The sequence below is a fragment of the Anabrus simplex genome, chromosome 1 (genome assembly GCF_040414725.1).
Source record: "Anabrus simplex isolate iqAnaSimp1 chromosome 1, ASM4041472v1, whole genome shotgun sequence".
In the NCBI taxonomy this organism is placed as follows: Eukaryota; Metazoa; Arthropoda; class Insecta; order Orthoptera; family Tettigoniidae; genus Anabrus; species Anabrus simplex.
In genome coordinates this window covers 1,075,040,836-1,075,062,294 of record NC_090265.1, presented here as the reverse complement: position 1 = coordinate 1,075,062,294, position 21,459 = coordinate 1,075,040,836, and the positions used below count along the sequence as shown (strand labels likewise).

The 21,459-nt window shown below is 42.2% G+C and overlaps 1 protein-coding gene across 5 annotated transcripts in view; it reads left to right on the top strand.

Moving 5' to 3' along the window:
- Csk (C-terminal Src kinase) overlaps positions 1 to 21,459 on the top strand; it is a 664,783-nt gene that overhangs the window by 517,965 nt on the left and 125,359 nt on the right. For all 5 annotated transcript variants that reach the window (XM_067137182.2, XM_068225400.1, XM_067137181.2 and 2 more), the window contains one exon: positions 19,817 to 19,877. The gene's annotated coding sequence lies outside the window, so the exon portion shown is untranslated. The remainder of the gene's footprint in view (positions 1 to 19,816; positions 19,878 to 21,459) is intronic.

Below are 21,459 nucleotides of genomic sequence, written 5' to 3'. Positions count from 1 at the left end.
CTAATATCCGTAACCAGAAGCTAAATTTGTTTACAGTAGTGTGTAAAGCTTCCCCAGTAGTGTAGTTCCGTAAGGATAGGTGTCCGACTTGTTGGCTGAATGGTCAGCGTACTGGTCTTCGGTTGAGAGGGTCTCGGCCCGAGGACTGGGTGTTTGTGCTGTCCCCAACATCCCAGCAACTCACACACCACACTTAACACTACCCTCCACCACAATAACACACAGTTACCTACACATGGCGGATGCTGCCAACCTCATCGGAGGGTCTGCCTTACAAGGGCTGCACACGGCTAGATATAGCCACACGAAATTATTATTATTATTATTATTATTATTATTATTATTATTATTATTATTATATAAGGATAGGTTACTTCACCTGCGTAGCGTAACGGTTAACACCATTAGCTGCCGTCCTCGGAGGCCCGGGTTCGATTTCCGGTACCAGCAGAAATTTAAAAAGTGGCAGGAGGGCTGGTATGTGGTTGGAATGGTGCGTACAACTCACCGCCATCCGGTTTGTACCTGAAAAGAGGTGCATCTCCTCGGGATGAGGACACGAGTTTACTTCCCTCTGGATGTAATTCCATGTAAAGGAAATTCTATTGAGGTTTTAAAGATAATGGATGGTTGTTTCCGTCATTTGGAAAGGTGACTTGTTATCAAACTTCTAGACCGAAAATGTTCTTTTCCTAAATAGTTCACAGTGAACACGTCTCATATTGAGGTAATGATTGTTGTTAGACACGAATCTTGAGTGCGTCACTTGCTCGCACGGTAATGTGCGGTCTGCTAGTTTAGAGGTCACCACGCTTCGCGGTGTGTTGATAATACATGCGAGGAGTTCTGGGTGGCTACATTCTGTATGTTCTCCGTGACCTCCCTACGTCAGGCGTCTCCCATGACTCAGACGACGGGTGTAGACTACTCCTGATCGGGATTGATCCTCTCCCTAATTCCTCTGATTTACCAAGCTCGATAGCTGTAGTCGCTTAAGTGCGGCCAGTATCCAGTATTCGGGAGATAGTAGGTTCGAATCCCACTGTCGGCATCCCTGAAGAGGGTTTTCCGTGGTTTCCCATTTTCACACCAGGCAAATGCTGGGGCTGTATCTTACCGCTTCCTTCCCACTCCTAGCCCTTCCCTGTCCCATCGTCTCCATAAGACCTATCTGTGTCGGTGCGACGTAAAGCAAAAAAAAAACTCTGATTTAATAATAATGTTATTTGCTTTACGTCCCACTAACTACATTTTAAGGTCTTCGGAGACGCCGAGGTGCCGGAATTTAGTCCCGCAGGAGTTCTTTTACGTGCCAGTAAATCTACTGACACGGAGCTGTCGTATTTGAGCACCTTCAAATACCACCGGACTGAGCCAGGATCGAACCTGCCATGTTGGGGTTAGAAGGCCAGCGCCTTAACCGTCTGAGCCACTCAGCCCGGCAAAAACCTCTGATTTAAGGTATGAACACCCCTCTATCAGTAAACTAGATACCAAAGTGCAAACTTCGAAATTCCAAGATCATGAATAACTTTTGCTATTCAGAGTGTTTTATTGCAAGTGATACGAGCACAGGTGTGACTAATGAAAGATTGACTGGCAATAATCTAAATTTAGGACTGCCGGGCTGAGTGGCTTAGGCTGTTGAGGCGCTGGCCTTCTGAGATCCTGGCTCAGTCCGATGGTAATTAAGGTGCTCAGCTACGCCAGCCTCGTATCGGAAGATTTACGGGTACGTAATAGAACTCCTGCGGGACAAAATTCCGTATCTCGGTGTCTCCGAAAACCGTAAAAGTTCTTCTTCTTCTCCTCTTCTTCTTCTTCTGCTTACCCTCCAGGGTTGGTTTATCCCTCGGACTCAGCGAGGGATCCCACCTCACCGCCTGGAGCTTCAGACTCTGGGTCTGGGGATACAACTGGGGAGGATGACCAGTACCTCGCCCAGGCGGCCTCACCTGCTATGCTGAACAGGGGCCTTGTGAGGGGATGGGAAGTTTGGAAGGGATAGAGAGGGAGGAGGGAAGGAAGCGACCGTGGCCTTAAGTTAGGTACCATCCCGGCATTTGCCTGGAGGAGAAGTGTGAAACCACGGGAAACCACTTCCAGGATGGCTGAGGTGGGAATCGAACCCACGTCTACTTAGTTGACCTCCCGAGGCTGAGTGGACCCCGTTCCAGCCCTCGTGCCACTTTTCAAATTTCGTGGCAGAGCCGGGAATCGAACCCGGGCCTCCGGGGGTGGCAGCTAATCACACTAACCACTACACCACAGAGGCGGACATTATTATTGTTATTATTATTATTATTATTATTATTAATTTAGAACTTAGAAATATATTTACCATATCTTTTATTTGAAGTGAAGTGTTAGATAGCTGCACGTTAGCAAAACAAGATGTCAAACCGATTGAAATCTTTGAAATGCGGATTTGGAGAAAGATGCTGAAAATTGAGTGGATGACAAATTAACAAATGAGATTTTGAATATGATTGCGGAAAGGAGGACATTAATCAATACTTTGGAAGAAAGGAAAATTAAATTTGTACGTCACATCATCAGACTGAACAAATTCTTACCGAACATCTTTGAAGGCAAAATTTATGGTAAGAAGACAAGGAGAAGTCCTAGGAATATATTTTTTAATTTGTTTTACGTCGCACTGACTCAGATCTTTTGGCGTCGATGGAATAGGACAGGGCAAGGACTGGAAAGTAAGAGACCGTGACCTTAATTAAGGTACTGCCCCTGCATTTTCGTGGTACGAAAATAGGAAACCACGGAAAACCATCTGTAGGGCTGCCGACATGGGTTTCGAACTGACCATCTCCCGAATGCTAAAATATATTTTGAAAATATTAACAAAGTCATGGAAACAATTGAAGAGGATAGCTAATAAGAGAGAATAATGGTTACAATTATAAGGCAGTGTCTTTAGTAAATGATGATCTCCAGTATTATAGAGTTTTATAGAAATATCCTAAAACATAGACTATCAATGTAATCTTTGTGGTGTTGGAGAAGATCAGATTATTGTAATCTCTCTGACGGTCCGCTGAAACTACAGGGCTAGCAGTGAGCATAGGGACTGTCATATCATTAATTGCTGACATTTGTTTGTGGAAAAGTGTGCATTTTCTTATCTGTGATAGTTGAAGCGTTTCTCTTTCTCTCGAGCTTTAATAATACTCCCTTATGTTGTGCGAGAACGAATCCAGTTCACTGATGAAGTTTCATATTCGTTAGTGTATACTTGAAGGGTTCGCAAGTTCCGCGGTGGAGGTGCCGGTTTCGATTTCCGGCCATCCAAGGATTTTATTTCTGGATTGAGGGCTGGGACTCGATTCGTTCAGTCTCGGGAGATCAACTGAGGAGCTGTATGTGAGAGGCAGCGGATCCGGTCATGATATACAAGCAAGATGTCGTTATGCTGACCTCGGCAGGCCTTAATGGACTGTTGCGCTACGGTTTTTGTTGTTGTAGACTTAATGAGTATTCGGGAGGTAGTAGGTTCGAACCCCACTGTCGGCAGCCCTAAAAATGGTTTTCCGTGGTTTCCCATTTTCACACCTGGCAAATGCTGGGGCTGTACCTTAATTAAGGCCACGGCCGCTTCCTTCCCACTCCTAGCCCCTTCCTGCCCCATCGTCGCCGTAAGACCTATCTGTGTCGGTGCGACGTAAAACAACTAGCAAAAAAGACTTAATGAGAAGTACAATATAGGAAGTACAAGTATAAGCGTGATCAGTCCCCTTTGTGGTGCACGTGATGCAATTCTGAAGTAATTTGAGAAATGTGGCCTTGACTGCGGACTTTTTACGAGCATCGGAAATTGCATTGTCACTGACATCTTCATGAAGTCATAACAGATTTTATTTCATCATCTGAGTGCTCCCTCTGACCTTTTACTTTTCTTCTGATTTTTGTTTGAATTGCGGACGTGATTACGATCTATGTTGTACTAGTCTATTATTTCAATACAGTTATTCAGAAAGGAATCCTGATATTATACAAAATTACAATCTTTCTGTTAAGGGAACACAGAATCCTCTTTGCTAACAGTGTTAAATTATGCAACAAATAAGGAACATTCTCTCAAAACCGATTTGTCTTTTATTCTTGCAAACGGTTTAACGTCCCATTAACTAAGACAGGTTTTCGGCGTCTACGGAATAGGGTAGGACTGGAACTGGGAAGGAAGTGGCTGTGGCTGTGGTCGTTGTTAAGGTACAGTCCCAACAATTTCCTGCTGGGAAAAAGAGGAAAGGCTGGATTTCTCCGAAGAATCCGATACCGCATAATAACCAACAAGTACCGGTATTTCAGTACAATCACCGCATACGATTTTAACATCCGATCTCTGAGTAATAAACGAACATGTCTCCTGTATTTGATATAACCCAACTGGTTGGAGATGATTAGCCTACCCGGTGGGTGACACAGGATACAAGACGATGTCAAGGTCGTGTTTGAAGAGCCATGTGCGGAGCAAGTATGTGTGTGTTCTGCATGCAGCGGAATGTGATGGAGCACATGACAGCTTTGTTAGCGAACCACGTGACCGCCCTCCTGCTGTGACGCTGTCATGCTCTGATGCACATCCTTCGTTACTGCAAAATGACGCTGAACCGCACTTAATATATTCCTGCTTAACATAGTCATACAAGCCTACAAGGTCAGGACCCCCGGGAGCTCACAACCAGTGCTACAAACTATTGATCGTAATTCCCTTGTAGCATTGGCCTTTCGTCTGTTCTCGCCAAGATATTACCGCACACAAGGCCTGGCATATTCTTGGAATTCTCACCTTACAGTGTCTTATTCTTTTCTTCAGTAAAGTGGCGACCGGGTCGCGTCTAGCTCGGGGGCTGGGTGTTTGTTTTCATCGTAATACACATACAACTCATCACACTACGAACCACCGCAGAAACACACTGCTCCACTTGCGGTTGGCATCAGAAAGGGCATCTGGTTGTAAACTGGGCTTAATTCGCATGTGATGCCGACCCCCAATAACTGAGAAAAGACCCAAAAGAAAACTCATTCATATGGCTGGTGGCATCGATATTAAGCCATTAATTTTGAAAATAAATTAGGCGTATTGTTTTTTTTTCTCTTTCAATGGTTTTGTGAACTGCGGGAGTTATTACTATCTCAGTTGTAATAGCCTATTATTTCAATACAGTTATTCAGAAAGGAATCCCTATATTATACGCAAATTACCATCGTTCAATTATGGGAGTACAGAATCCTTTTTGCACAAAATGTTACATCATACAACACATAAGAAATATTTACTCAAAACCTATTGAAGTTAGATATTTAATTTGTACAAGTTACACATACAATACTTAGCTTAGTTTGAAACTGAAATGATTGATTTTAAAAGAAGGCATTATTTTATATTTGTGAGTTTTCTGAATATATGATATTGCTATACGATTTTGTCATACTGGAAACTACCAGACAAAAACATAATATCTGACATATCACCTAAATATCACTTCAGCATATGCATTACAACAATATGAAGGAAATTAGGAAGTTTCTAGTCACTGTTTTTGAAAATGGTGGAGAAAATGTCTCTCAAGCATTGAAATTCATAATTGAATCATACCCGTGATATAATATATGAATCCACTTTTACTTATTGACAATTGAACGATAAGAAGTCTATGTAGAAAGTCCTTCAGTAGTTCAGGATGTAATCCATTCACATTAACAAATTTAGTACTGTACACACAGTGGGGCTGAGCTCTTGCAGTTAATTAAGGTGAGTAAAAATGGAGGATTTATTATGACAGTGAGCCTACAGTTGATGCTACTAGGAGTTATTATATTGGTAATGCAACTAATAGTGAGGTTGGTGATGTGACAGCAGAAAAGAATGAAAATTGCGTGGATATAAGAAACATAACAAAATATATTGCCTAGTGTGAAAACGGGAAACCACGGAAAACCATATTCAAGGCTACCGATTATCATCTTTACTTTCGGGGAATGTAGTGAACTTACGGCACTATGGATAGGTAATAGAACTACTGGAAGTTTTTCATTAACAGTATTATAAAGTAAATGTAATTGTTCTGATTATGCTAAGAATTCTTATTTGTGTTATGGTCCTGTTGTTGAAGAAAGTGGTTTACCAAAAAATGATCATATGAGTAAGGGTGTGTTTAAGGCAATTCCATCTACAATTCCATCTAGAGTAGAAACTGATTCCTTTTTCCTTGGCCATTGTGATATTATTTTCTTTTCTTTTGTTATTTACACTCCATAGTATTTACAATTTTTATTACTGGACCTGAATGGGTTAGGTCTTCGTGCCCTAACCGAACAGAAAGGTGTCGTGAAGATGGTTTTCCATGGTTTCCAATTGTAACACCAGCCAAATACTGGTACTGTACCTTCATTAAGGCCACGGTCGTTTCCTTCCCAGTCTTAGCCCTTTCCTCTCTTATCGTCGCCATAAGACCTCTCTGTGTCGGTGCGACGTAAGGCAGATTAAAAAAAAAAATCTTTCAAAGCAAAGCTGAGGCATTAATGCAATGTCATCTGTCCAGAGGTATTATACGCTTCAGAATGTCTTGCAATGAACAAAAAGAGCCTGATCGAGAAACTGGATGCCAAAGAAAGGAAGATTTTGAGAAAGATCTTAGGTCCCGTCAAAGACAATGGGGAGTACAGAAGACGGCATAACGACGAACTATGCACCCACGTGGAGACGATTACCAATAACATTCGGAAAAGAAGAATATTACCTTTTATGGGCATGCGACACGAATGCACCAAACAAGGCTCATCATGACCTTCTTTCAGCAGAAGAAAATTTAGGGGCTTGGTTCATTGAGGTGTATAGAGACCTTGAAGAGGTGGGAATCACACGCACGTGTCCCATTTAAGAAGAAACTTCAGGCGTTCCAGGGTTTCCGAAATAAGCCAAAATTAAAAACGGGAAAAGCATGGACGCAGGAGAGGAAGAACGACACCGAGAACGCATGCGGATGTACTGGGCAGACGTCAAAGCCAGAAGTAGCCAGTTGAAATGACGTGGTCCAAAGTTGGCCGATACCACATGAATGAATGAAGTAATCGTATAGCCTCAGCTATCTTGTGCAGACATTTTGATTTGACGCCATTTGGGCTGATGTTCCGTTTTACTCTACCAGATGGCACAGCAAACTGGATCTCTGTTGGGCGATTTATGTTGTAAGCTTTTTATATTAATTTTATCTGGTATACACCTATTGTGTCACCACAGATCTCTTACATGCCGACATCGTACGACATGGAGTGCTGAAAGGACTTTTTTCCGCCCTTCAAACAATGTTGAGTTTAGACCCACGATCTTGAAATCCGGATGTCGATACTTTACCACTGATCGACAGTTAAACATTAAACCAGTAATTCTTCACCTTAGTAGAAATATTTCGTGCATGTTTTAAAAACGTACAGGATCCCCCGAATACGGCGTATCAACAGTGAGTAGTTTGCTACTTGTGTTATAGTACATTTCAGAATTATTGCGATTTCCTGGTTCTAGTTCTTATAAGCTGTCGTTAGTTGCATTTTCCCGTTTCCCTGACTCAGTCGAGAGAAGTTTAGCAGTTTGACTACTTTCTCCCTCACTAGTGAAATACCGTACCACTAATTGTAGCTACTCCCACACACTTTCTACTGCTCTCATCCGCTCGCCTTTAGTGATTAGCGGTTTGTATCATGTAACGGTTTGGATCAGGTAAATGGCTTGCTACCGTCTCATTGTTTTGACACCGTATGGATCATGTTAGGCAGGTTCAGCTTCTCTTTTGTCGTATTGAAAATGTGTACTTGTATTACGCTGAGGACACCTAGGCCTTGAGCCTCGTTATTGCTGAAACGTTGTCATCTGGAATGATTAAATCTTGGTCGATCTCCTGCATAGTGGGTTACAGGATCGAATCTGTTTTTATTGAAGAGTGCTTAATTGTAAGAGACGTGCAACATTAAACAATTCCTTTCTGTTGAAAAATTATGACACTATCGCATGCTTTAAAAGTGACAAAAGCTCGATGGGGTGTCAAGAAAAATTATCTCGGTCGATTTTGTAAAACGATGAATTACCAATCCTCCCCCACTATTCATCAGACAGGAGCTGGAATAGACAGGTAAGCTGAATCGTGTATTGGGCAGTCAGGCGGCACAATGTGGGAATGAGGAAGAATCTGGCGAAGTTGATTGGAGGGATGGTCAGTGGAGAAAATTTAGAAACCCTCTTAAGATTTTCATTATTACTTTTTTTTTTCGTAGGTCTAGTTTGCTAAATATTTTGCTTAAAATGTATTATTTCAGGTTCAATTGCTGGTCCTGCCTCTGACTTTACTTTAATGTAGGGTCTACGGTACGGGTTAAACGAGACCTGCAGAATTGTGATAGGAAAAATAATGACACCGGTCTGGAAAACCTATGCCTATGTTAACATCAAACATTTGACAGGCCTTGAGGAAGGTTAGTTGGTAGTCTGAAATTAGTTTTGGTCTAAATTTAAAGGAGTCGTCAATGACATGCCGGCCCAGCGGTGTAGGGGTAGGGTGCCTGCCTCTTACCCGGAGGCCGCGGGTTCGATTCCCGGGCAGGTCAGGGATTTTTACCTGGACCTGAGGGCTGGTTCAAGGTCCACTCAGCCTACGTGATTTAAATTGAGGAGCTATCTGACGGTGAGATAGCAGCCCCGGTCTAGAAAGCCAAGAATAACAGCCGAGACGATTCGTCGTGCTGACCACACGACACCTCGTACTGTGCAGGCCTTTGGGCTGAGCAGCGGTCGCTTGGTAGGCCAAGGCCCTTCAAGGGCTTTAGTGCCATGGGGTTTGGTTTTTTTAATCAGTGACATGCACTTTGGTGTCCGTACCATGTGTATGTTCACTCCTCAGCCCTAAGGCTGGTTGGATCCTCAACTGCTCTGCTATCAGCTGCCATAGATGGCCTAGGCATCACTGAAGAGAAGTACTAGGGAAATGAGTGAGGTAGCTTCCCGTTGCTTTCCCTCACCGAGCCAGAGTTGCTATTACATATCAGTCTGTTAAGCGCACTGAAATGCATGCATCAACTTACCCTATGAGCAACATTTTCACGCCATTCATAGCAGGGACTGGCATTACTAGCATCGCTCATACTTCAGTCACTTTCACATTGTCAAAGCCAAGGATAAGACTGAGATAGTCGATGAAAATAACAAAATTGCTCTAGCCTATACCAGAAGACATGGTGCACTGTAAACACTAGGTCCCGCCAGCAAAGGCATTTGTAGGTACTACTACTACTACTACTACTACTACTACTACTACTACTACTACTAAATGTGATGGTAGAAGAAGAAATGGCGTATGGCTTTTAGTGCCGGGAGTGTCCGACGACAAGTTCGGCTCGCCAAGTGCAGGTCTTTTGAATTGACACCCGTAGGCGACCTGCGCGTCTTGATAAAGATTAAATTATGATGAAGACGACACATACACCCAGCCCCTATGCCAGCGAAATTAACCATTTATGGTTAAAATTCCAGACCCTGCCGGGAATCGAACCCGGGACCCCTGTGACAAAAGGCCAGCACGCTAACCATTTAGTCATGGAGCCGGACAATGTGACGGTAACGCCGTCTCTAGGACAAGAGATTTGTATCGGAGGAGATGTTTGGAGAAGGTGAGAGGGTTGGCGGACGTGGCCCATACTAGGAACTGTCCCGGCATTCGCCTTAGTGCAGGAGAATGGAAAACCACGGAAAACCATTCTCAGGACAGCCGACGATGGGGACCAGCCGTTCTCCGTCTCCCAAAATACAGAGGCGCAGGACCACGGTAGAGCCGTGGCCATCCCTCCTCTATTCGGTTGGCCGGTCAGAGTGTAGAGCTGTCGGACCATCGATCAGCCGTGGCCACTTGTGGGCCGAGGTCCATTCTGTATTCGCCGACCGCATTGTAGGTATTTTAATGCCTGATGTGGTTTGTGTAACTGGGACTAGGACTGAGAAATGTGTTCTCAGGTACCATCCTCAGTTTGAATAAAATGAGCGAGTATTTGGGTTATAAGACAGGATGCGCAACCTTAAGTTGCCATCGCTATGTTTTGACGTATCTGTAGATACGTGAAATACACGTTCATGTGCTAGGTTGTTTGGAAACACTTCTTACTAAACAGTGTGGCCTACGGAATATTGTATCGATTTTCCGTTCGTGCGGCTGAGTGTGTGGGCGAATATTGTTTTAAGAGGAAGTGCAACTCGTGCAGCTGAGAAGACTTGCTTGTTCCGTAATTCTGTGAAATCTAGCTAGTTGCTTTACGTCGCACCGACTCAGGTAGGTCTTATGGCGACGATGGGACAGGAAAGGGCTAGGAGTGGGAAGGAATCGGCCGTGGCCTTAATTAAGGTACAGCCCCAGCATTTGCTTGGTGTGAAAATGGGAAACCACGGAAAACCATTTTCAGGGCTGCCGATAGTGGGGTTCGAACCTACTATCTCCCGAATACTGGATACTGGCCGCAATTAAGCGACTGCAGCTATCGAGCTCGGTCTGTGAAATCTAAAGCGTAGGAACGTGACCTCTTACGTGCAAACTCCATCTACAGTGCCAGTGCTACTGGGTTTTATTTTTATTTTCCTAGTGATTCAAAGTTGCTCTAACACAGGCATTCGGCGACGCGGGAATGGGAAAGAGATGGAGTTTTAGAGCTGTAAAGGTAGTGATACTAGTGGCCGTTGACCCGGCACTTCCTGCTGTGAAAGTGGGCATTCATGTAAAACCGTTTTCAGGACTGTCGGGTGTCGACTGTAGGGTCTGCTCGGTTTCTTCCTCTTGAGGATAGCATTCATCAGTGCAGATTATGAAGAGTTTAATCCGTGAATCTTGATATTGTCTTCAAAAATAAGTTATAGTCGGCATTGTAATGACTATAGAGCAACACCCTTACACGGAATGTCTAGAGAAACCTCGAATAAAAACAGAATGTTCTTCAGATGACCGCCATACTGTATGTAGGGGGCTTCGATAAATCTCTAATGTGAATTTTAGCGACCATTGAGAAATCTGATCAGACCAGCATATTTTAAGGGGCGTTGAGAAACTTCAGATCACTATAGTACTCTGAGTTCTAAGGGGGTCTCGAGAAGTCTCTGATGAGACAACACACTCTAGGTTAGTTCGAGATTTTTTTTGCTAGTGGCTTTACGTCGCACTGACACAGGTAGGTCTTATGGCAACGATGGGATAGGAAAGTCCTAGGAGTTAGAAGGAAGCGGCCGTAGCTTTAATTAATGTACAGCCCCAGCATTTTCCTGGTGTGAAAATGGGAAACCACGGAAAATCATCTTAATACCTTAATAAAGGCCACGGCCGCTTCCTTCCTACTCCTCTTCCTGTCCCATCCTCGCCGTAAAGCAAATTGTAAAAAAAAAAAAAAAAAAAAAAATAGGGCCTACTAGTAGTATCGCTCACATCTCAGTCACTTTCATAAGGTTTATTCACTGGTTTATTGTCCGGCTCCATGGCTAAATGGTTAGCGTGCTGGCCTTCGGTTCAGGAGTCTCGGGTTCGATTCCCCGCTGATTCGGGATTTAACCTTCATTGGTTATTCCAGTGGTTCGGGAGTTGTGTGTGTGTGCCGTTTCCAGCGTTAGAATTCGTCAAAGATTGGGCCCATCTTCACAGACGCGCAGGTCGCCTATTCGACGTCTGCACCAGGCCTCTTCGGAGGCCACATGGCATTATTATTATTTATTATTATTATTATTGTTGTTGTTGTACCGGGAGGTACACCACAACTCCGTGCATTCAAAAGAAGCGCCTTAAAGAACTCTATCTATCAAACAAAACATGAAACTGCTACTGCATGAAGTTAGGACATTAATCAGAAGATGTCTGAGAAGTTTTGTCATTTCTTAAGTTTCCTAAACTGATTGGATTTGTTTTGTTTTGTTTTGGTATACATCAAGAAGTTTGAACTTTTCTCCATAGATGTCTCTACAAAACTGAGGTCACGCACTCTGGTGCAAAGTGGAATAATTTGTTATTGAAATAAATTTTGTGTTTATAGGTTTTCTCAAGTAAATTAAGTTTCATTTACTTTATATATATATATATATTTCAAGGTTTGCAGCACTTCCTTCTCTTCCTGCCAGCTTTGGTGTCTGGCCAATCAAAATTTTTCTGTAATTATTTTTCAGCCTAGCACAGACTTCTTGTTGGTTTTTTGGGGTAACTTTTGATTCTGCCTTTATTCTGCCAATAAAATTGAGAGAGTGTGTCCGGATTAGTCCAGAACCCTCTAGAACCGTCCCCTCGCGTATATAAGCTGCGGTGTTTCAGGCTACCTTGTCTTTGGATCACCGAATTTCTGAGTGTGTATGTGTGTGTTAAGTCAGGAGGCGGGGCGCGTCATTCTTCGCCAGGCAGTTCAACCGCCAAGGTAATGGCCACCTGTCTTATTTTTCTGTAGCTACCTCCTCAGACTTACACGAGGGGAAGGTTCTGATTTCTAACTATGTAACCTCCTGTTTAAAAAAATGTAAAACCTCTTTCGGCTAATGTAAAATTTCATAAGATATTAAACTGTAAATCGGGGATAGAGAGTGCGTTACCCTCTCGATTTTCCCTTTCAACTTAGTTTGAGATGACTATGATTTTGTAACCTTTTCTCTTTTCTGTAAAGTGTTAAATTAACCTCCATTCTAGTCACCTCAGTAGCTTGGGATTAGCCTCTGCATCATCGGGCCGAGAGCCCAATTAGGGTTTTTAATTTTGTAGGAGTGCAAGTGTACGCCTCCATTCATTTTGTGTTCGGGCCAGTAGTTTAACCTGTTCTTCTTTCCACGAAGGCCCAGTAGTTTGGATAATAGATACCCCTGTGTACAAATTGTAAATGTTAGGTTGGGCCTAGAGAGGCCAGAAGGTGTTAGATTTTGTGTAATATTGCCTTGAGTAGGCGGTAAGAAATTGGGAGCGCCGTCTCCTTGGTTAATGTTGGAGAGCGTGTAAGCTCTTTTCTGAGATTGTGAATTTCCTGTAGTAGTGAGATGTGCCTCTGGAAGGCTATAGATTTGTAACCTTTGGAGCAAAGTGCTCTTCAATTTGGGAGATTTCTGTCCTTGTCTAAATAATACCACTTTTGCGAAATTGTAAATTTGTAAACTAGGGGCTTGAAGAACAAAATTGTTAAATTCCCTATCCTGGGGTTCTCTTATTTTAAGATCCACATTGTTATTTCACCAAGTGAAAAGTTGTTAGGTTTGTTTTTGAAAAGAAATAGGCTATAACCTGTGTTATATGAAGTTTTAAATTAATTTTTGATATTGTATATAGACCCATTCACACCAGCACCTTCTTTCAGTTCTTTCTGCTCCACGGAATCCCCGGAACAATTATTATTATTATTATTATTATTATTATTATTATTATTATTATTATTATTATTATTGGCTTAACGTCACACTGACACAAATATGTCTTATGGCGACGATGGGATAGGAAAGGTCTAGGAGTGGGAAGGAAGCGGTCGTGGCCTTAATGAAGGTACAGCCCCAGCATTTGCCCGGTATGAAAATAGGAAACCACGGAAAACCATTTTCAGGGCTGCCGACAGTGGGGCTCGAACTCACTATCTCCCGGATGCAAGCTCGGCGCCCCTAACCGTACGGCCAACTCGTCCGGTTTACCGTTATTCATTATTTTCTCTCTCTCTTCGAAAAATGAAGGTATCGGCCAAAGGAAGACAGGAGCCACGAAAGGCATGAAAATTAAAGACTCTCTAGGCCTGCACACGTAATACTCTCGGGGTCTGAAAAGAACAAGAGTTGATCAAGGGAGGTCGGATAGGATATATGAAAGTGAGGAGCATGGCACAAGTAAGTGGAAGTAATGCCAGGACTCACCTGAAGGTCCCGTGGTCGCCAACACACGCTCGAAAGTTCAGATCCCCTGAGGTCCCTTTTAGTCGCCTCGTACGACAGGCAGGGGATACTGTGGGTGTTATTCTACCGCCTCCACCCACAGGGGGGAGATATGTCTAATGGCGACAATGTGATAAGAAAGGGCTACGAGAGGGAAGGAAGCGGCCGTGGCTTTAATTAAAGCACAACCCCAGCATTTGCCTGGTGTGAAAATGGGGAAAGCACGGAAAACCGTCTTTAGGGATGCCGACGGTGGGGTTCGAACCCACTATCTTCAGAATGCAAGCTCACACCTGCGCGCTCGTAACCGCACGGCCAACTCTCTGAAAAAAGATTGCTCTTCTGTAGAGATACAGGGCCATATAATTCACTCAGCTCACACCAGAAATAAGAAGCAGATTAATTTATTCTTGGGGCAAGGACGGCAAAGAACTATTCACTTTATACCACGTAGAGCGGGGTTACAAATACTGGAAATTTTGCCATCTACTACTGAGATGGTCTTCCTAAATAAGTGATTATTATTATTATTATTATTATTATTATTATTATTATTATTATTATTATTATTATTATTATTATTATTATAGCTTAGCCTTGTAAAATCGTAAAAAATCAGAGTTTAGGAAAATTCTGGCAGTGTCCGGCTCTTTAGCTGAATGGTCAAGATTGAGGCCTTCGGTTCAGACGGTCTTAGGTTCGATTCCAAGCTGGTTGGGGATTTTAGCCGCGTCTTTTTAATTCCTCTGGTCCGGGGACTGTATATTTGTGCTCATATTTATGTACATATCTTCATTCACTCACAACACACTATACAACCGACCACAAAAACAGGTAATCGCGAGTACATTGTTCCAGGTGGGATTGGTAAATATCCGTTCTTTCTTGCGAATTTGAAGTCAGTATTTACTTAGCTCAAGTTGGCGGGTTCAATCTCGTCTCAGTCTGCTGATACTTGAAGATGTACAGGCACACCCGCCACGTGTGGGTAGATTTGCAGGCACGTTAAAGAACTCAAGTGGGATAAAATCATGGCACTTCGTCGTCTCCGTAAACCGTGAATGTAGTAAGTGGGACGTAGAACCATTATTTATTTATTTATTTATTTATTTACTGCCGCGTAGGGAGGAGATCGTTACACTTATGGCACTGTATTTAGCTTTCTATATATGGACTTATGGTTGTAGAAAATACTGGCGTATCCTTGAAATTAAATTTCCATCTTTGTTTTGCGTGTATGTTCTTAAAAAGCCTATGAATTTCGCTAGCAGTTCGCTTGAAAGCTGGAGCATGAAGTGATTCCCGCTCTACTTGAGGTCATGCGCCAGCTATAATTAACAGATTCAACAGACGTTGAAAATAATGAAGACCTATATAGATGATGGTCGTTAACCTTCAGTTCACGTTATTGCATTGTAGACACTGTTTTTGCTTGAATTGTGCACACCAAGATGCAGCCAGCTGTGGTAGTGGACGTGTCTTCTTCTTCTTCTAATGTAGAATACGTTGCTTGGTTGACTTACTTGGTCAGAAGTGACGCACAGCGTTGTCAACAACCGTACACCGCATGATGTACACTGCCGTGGTCATCGTTGCCATAAACTGTTGTTAACTTAATGGTGGTGATTATTGTCTTAAGAGGAAGTACAACTAGGCAACCATCCTCTATAACACCAATCTGAGAGAATAATTGGAAGAGATCCGACACTTCGAAAAATGAAGATAACGGTCAAAGAAAGATAAGGGCCTCGAAGGGCGTGAAAATGGAAAGTCCTCGGAACTTAATAGCGTCTGGGTTGGAAAAGAACAAGAGTTGACCAAGGAAGGTCGGATCGGATAGATGAAAGTGAGGAGCCTGGCACAAGCAAGTGGAAGCAACGCCAGGACTCAGCTAAAGGGCCTCGTGGTCGCCAACCCACGCTCCCAAGTTGAGAGCCCCTGAGGACCTTATTAGTCGCCTCTTATGGCGGGCAGGGGATACCGTGGGTGTTATTCTATAGTTAACAGAACCTGGATTCGTCCGAAAACACTATCTGCTCTCATTCCTGTCCCCAGTAACGTCGTTCCATACATCATTGCAGTCTAGCATGTTTATGCACATTAGTCAAAGGTTAACTATAACCAGGGTGTGAAAAATACGCCTATTTGTACACTGTGTTCATAAATACCAGAACACCTTGAAAGACTAGAGATAGGAAGTTCATATTCACAGGACATGTGCATTAGTATGTTCTGAAGAAATGATTAGCATTTGAATCAAGTCGGCCCTCAGATTGAAGGTCCACATCTATATTTCGGCGCACCACCACCGACTGGTAAAATGTGCCTGCGACTCTCGTTGTCCCTATAAACTGAAGGTAGTGGATCAGTGTGACTTGAGTAGACGTATGCGAGAACCGTACCGTCAAATGAGTGAGTTTATTGGCGTGAGAGAACGTGATACATCCATCCGAGAAATTGGTGCTCTTGTGGGACGAAGTGTATCGGCAGTGCAACGGGTGTGTACAGAATGGTTCACAGAAGGCCGTAGAACACGACGAGATGGGTCTGGTCGCACCACCCAGACCATCCCCCGAGAAGATCGATATCTCATCCGAATGGCATTGCAGGATAGATCTGCGCCCTCCTCGGCTCTGGCGCAACAGTGGAACAGTGTAACACATCGTACACTATCAGGAGTGACAGTTTGTCGCCGTTTATTACGGTCTGGGTTACCGGCGCGTCGTCCACTTCTGCGCGTACCTTTGACTAATGTGCATAAACATGCTAGACTGCAATGATGTATGGAACGACGTTACTGGGGACAGGAATGAGAGCAGATAGTGTTTTCGGACGAATCCAGGTTCTGTTTGTTTGAAAATGATGGCCGCATTTTGGTATTCCCATCGTCGCCATAAGACCTATCTGTCTCGGTGCGGGAAACGACGGAAAACCATCTTCAGGGCTGCCGACAGTGGGGCTCGAACCCACTACCTCCGGGGTGCAAGCTCACAGCTGCGCGCCCCTAACCGCACGGCCAACTCGCCCAGTACGCCCTTGTCTATTGCGCTGTAATGTGTTTGGCATACGACAGGAGTTCGTTTTACAACCCTTCCTGGTCGTTCATTTCCTCTTACATAACGACTGCCATGCATTCAGAAGCCTATACCGTCCCACACGTTATGTTTTAATGGGAATTTTATGTGCTCATAACGTGGCTCTTCAAGGTCTTCCGGCCTCACCACGTCGCACCATGTTGGCTGCGTTACTTAATGAGAGGTTAGAATTGAATTGACAAACATGAGGGCGTTACCGTCATCTGTTTATGAATAATAATAATAATAATAATAATAATAATAATAATAATAATAATAATAATAATAATAATAATAATAATAATAATAATCTGTATATATAAAATAAAGAGTTTTGTCGGTACATTGCTCAGAATTTTAAAAGGATGGTATTTCTGTATCAGTCGTATCACCAGTAACAAAGAAATGCACTTTTTACTTTTCCGTAATTTCTGTATGTACTGTATGTACACGCATCACGAGAAAACGGCTGAAGAGAATTTAATGAAAATCGGTATTCAAAGTCGGGGAATAAGTCGCTACAATCTAGGCCATAAATAATTGTATTCACGCTGAGTGAAATGGTAGTTTAGGGGAAGGCCTAAAAGTTAATTCTGAAATATTTGTTATGAACGGTCGTATCTTAATGAAAATCGGTAAGCAAAGTCTGGGAATAAGTCGATACAATCTAGGCTATAAATAATTGTATTCACGCTGTGAAAAATGGTAGTTTAGGGGAAGGCCTAAAATGTAATTCTCAAATATTTGTTATTAGTGGTCCTACCTTAATGAAAATCGGTATGCGAAGTCAAGGAATAGGTCGCTATAATGTAGGCCATAAATAATTTTATTCACGCTGAGTGAAATGGTAGTTTAGGGGAAGGCCTAAAATTGAATTCTCAAATATTTATGTTCTTAGTGGTTGTATCTATAAATACTGTATAACTAAAAGTATATGGTATTAAATTTCCAATCATGTATGTCTCATACATTGTTACCATACCCGCTATGATCACAGAGATATTCATGAATTTGGATTTTTGCTAAGTTCATATCAGCGCAGTCACGAGAAAATTGGTAAACAGAATTTAATGAAATTCGGTATGTGAAGTCTGAAAATAAGGAACTACAGTCTACGCTATAAATAATTTTATAAGACGCCCTAATATCACAGAGTCGAAAGAAAAGTTAATGTGAAAGACCACAATACAAATAGTTCATAAAATGGATCAACAGTAGCATTACGTTGACTATTGTTTATTGGGATGTGCTTTATGTCTTCTGTAGCCACTCATCTCCGATAGATAGGATTAGGCGTACTTCTGCGTACCGAGTATTTTTTAAAATTTGCTTTACGTCGCACCGACACAGAAAGGTCTTATGGCGACGAAGGGAAACGAAAGGGCTAGGAGTGTGAAGGAAGCGGCCTTGGTTTTAATTAAGGTACAGCCCGAGCATTTGCCTGATGTGAAAATCGGAAACCACGGAATACCATCTTCAGGGCCGCTGACACTGGGGTTCGAATCCACTATTTTCCGGATACAAGCTCACTACTGCGCGCCCCTAACCATACGACTAACTCGCCCGGTCGTACAGAGTGTAATTGCCTGCCTGAATAATGGCGGGAATTAGAGGGGAGTTAGATAACTTTCTTCTTTAGCATCCCATTCCTCTGGTTCATAAATTTTCTGATACTACTGGTGCGTAACACACTGGTTAATCATAGTATTCGAGCTATTCGATCCCTACTCTGAGGCACTGATTGAAATGAGCATTGTGCATATTTAACGGAATAATGGCAGAAGAGTGCGGTTTTCCGTTTGATCGAGTATTTTTTATGATAACATTGCTTTTAATCGCCAGATTCGTACTGACATTTTTGTAATGACCTATGTTAACTTCAGTTAGGAAAACCACAACGTCAGTTTTTCTGGGAATCCCGCAGCGAAGCACGGGTACATCAGCTAGTAATAATAATCAGAGTAGGTGGCTGAGACTACAGTATATAGTGCCAGCTTTCTAAGCCCATGTTGGTGCGTTCGATCCCGGATCAGTCCGGTGTATTTGAAGATTATCGAATACGCAAGCCTCGTATCGGTAGATTTACCTGTCCGAAAAATAACTCGTACGAGACAAAATTCCAGCATCTCAGTGTCTCTGAAAACGGCAAAAAGTGGCTTGTAGGAAGTCAAATAATACTAATATAAAAGGAAAAATTAGAGAAAAGGTAACAAAGTAACTTCTTCTTCTTTTTCCTTCTCAGACGATGGGTTGTCCCTCCTTTTCTAGTAATAATGTTTATAGGAAACGAATCTTGTTATTCCCGACCTTTTTCCAAATTTCTTCGGGTTTGGACTATGTGTAGATTGAGCCCAGCTTTGTGGCCGGATGCCCTTCGTGACACCAACCCTGTATGGAGGGATGGAAAACAAGAAACAAATACATTGAAATTAAAAATTGATTATTAGTGTAACATACTATTCAAACAATCGCAGTTAAACTTGCACGGAATTTTTATTTTAAATATTCCTTTGCATAATTACGACACAGTCCCTCAAAATTGTACTAATAGAGTAACATACTCATTTCAACGCACTGGCACATACATTTACAGATACTTAAATATTTCCAGTTGCCTTAAAACTGAGATTTACAGTAGATTGAACAGTATCCTACCATCACATAGAAATTTACACAACATTGATAGGAGATTGGTGTCTTTTCATGAATCATTTTACATGCTTGGCTCTAAGACTGCTGTAGGAAATTCATTCCCATGCATATGTTATCACATCTGATCTTTTATTGAAAGTCTTACAGGTATAATTTCACTATTTCCTTGTTTCAGGTGCGGTGCGCCAAATGGAACTGCCTCGCCAGATCGTCACCAGTTTCGTCGTGCACGTGTGGTGAGTGATGGATATTAACTCTTGTGATGTTTTGATATGTAGAATGTACAGTGGGCATCTTTTCCTGTACGTAGTCGAGTATATTTCATAAAATTGCCTCCAAGTCCGCTCTTTTAATCTACCACTTTGATATTGTAAACATAATTTCACTTAACTAATCAATTGCCTGTGAAATTTAGTCCTGTAGTGGTACGTTTGCCTGATCTTAGAATTCTAGACGTTAATTGATCTTCTAGCCTTACATTGTTGTTCGAAGAAAGAAGGCATACTTTAACTCTGGGTAGAATGGTTTGTAATACAGTAGTACGAAAAGACTTATCAATGGTCGCATTTTGAGAGTGAAATACACAATAGAGAATTCATACTCCGAAATTTTGCCATTGGAAATGTCTGAGCGAGAGTCCACTATTTTATTCTAGCGTAGGACAGTGGTCTGGATTCTTCCAAGCGTACCAAGTTCTTGTCTCAGGATGGTTCCCCCCAGCCTTCAGACCACAATAGTCAGCTATGCATAGCACAATACTACATACCATATGCATAGAGGCATGATTTTTTCGCCTTAATTTATATTCGATTTCGCGAAAAGGAAGCAATGTTTCACGTTATTTCGCGAAGTAGGGCTGACCCCATCGCTTTAATTTCGCTTCAATCCTTTCCTAATGTTATTCATAAAAAGTTTAATTAGTGACATTTGTGAGTTATTTATGTGAAAGATAGATAAATAAAGAGAAGCAATGTTGATAATCATTCATTATTCCTTATGTAATCTTGATTAGAACTATAAAATAGCCCTAATGAAGATTCCATAACAAATTACCCTTTCACCCTACAAGACCATAGCTTTCCCCAAATATGGCCATATCATTAAGAGATTTTATAGAACATTAACACGAAGAGACACGTCTGTCAAAATGAGAAATCCTTATTCTGTCTTCTGTTTCCCTTCACTTACGTGATATTGGAATAAAATTTCAACGTTATTTTCCATGAATTTCGCTGTATTTTCGCACTTATCGCAAAATAAGTAAATTTCGTTTTAAAGTGGCCTGGTCGCCTTAATTCGCTGTAATTCGCGAAAACATAATCACTAATTTCTTAACCAGAATCATATGATTCGTTAAGATATTTCGAAATCACTTCAACATATTGTTGTCGCGTTTATCGTTAATGCGAAAAAAATCATGCCTCTACATATGCACAAGACTGATGGTCATCGTGTACTCAAATCCTGAAGTCAGAAGAAGCAGGAAAATCGTGGCACATACAGCCCATTTTTTATGTTGATTTACCGAGAGCACTGCTGTCCAGTGAGATAGCCTACAGATATTGCAGTGCCACGTGGTTCAGTGTGACTGCATCCACTCCCATATTACTTGACTTTCATTACCTGGAGAAGTAATAGAATACACCTATTTTATAGTTATTTTCGATCAGACTGGGCGTTAAGTGAGATGTGATATTGTCATGAGTCTTTGGACCGATACCTCTGTATGAGAAGATTAAGAGCAGAATGCGGTTAAGAGAAGCCGCTACTAGGGTACGTGTTCGATGAAGCCCGGTTCAGGGACGAGTGGATCTGCCG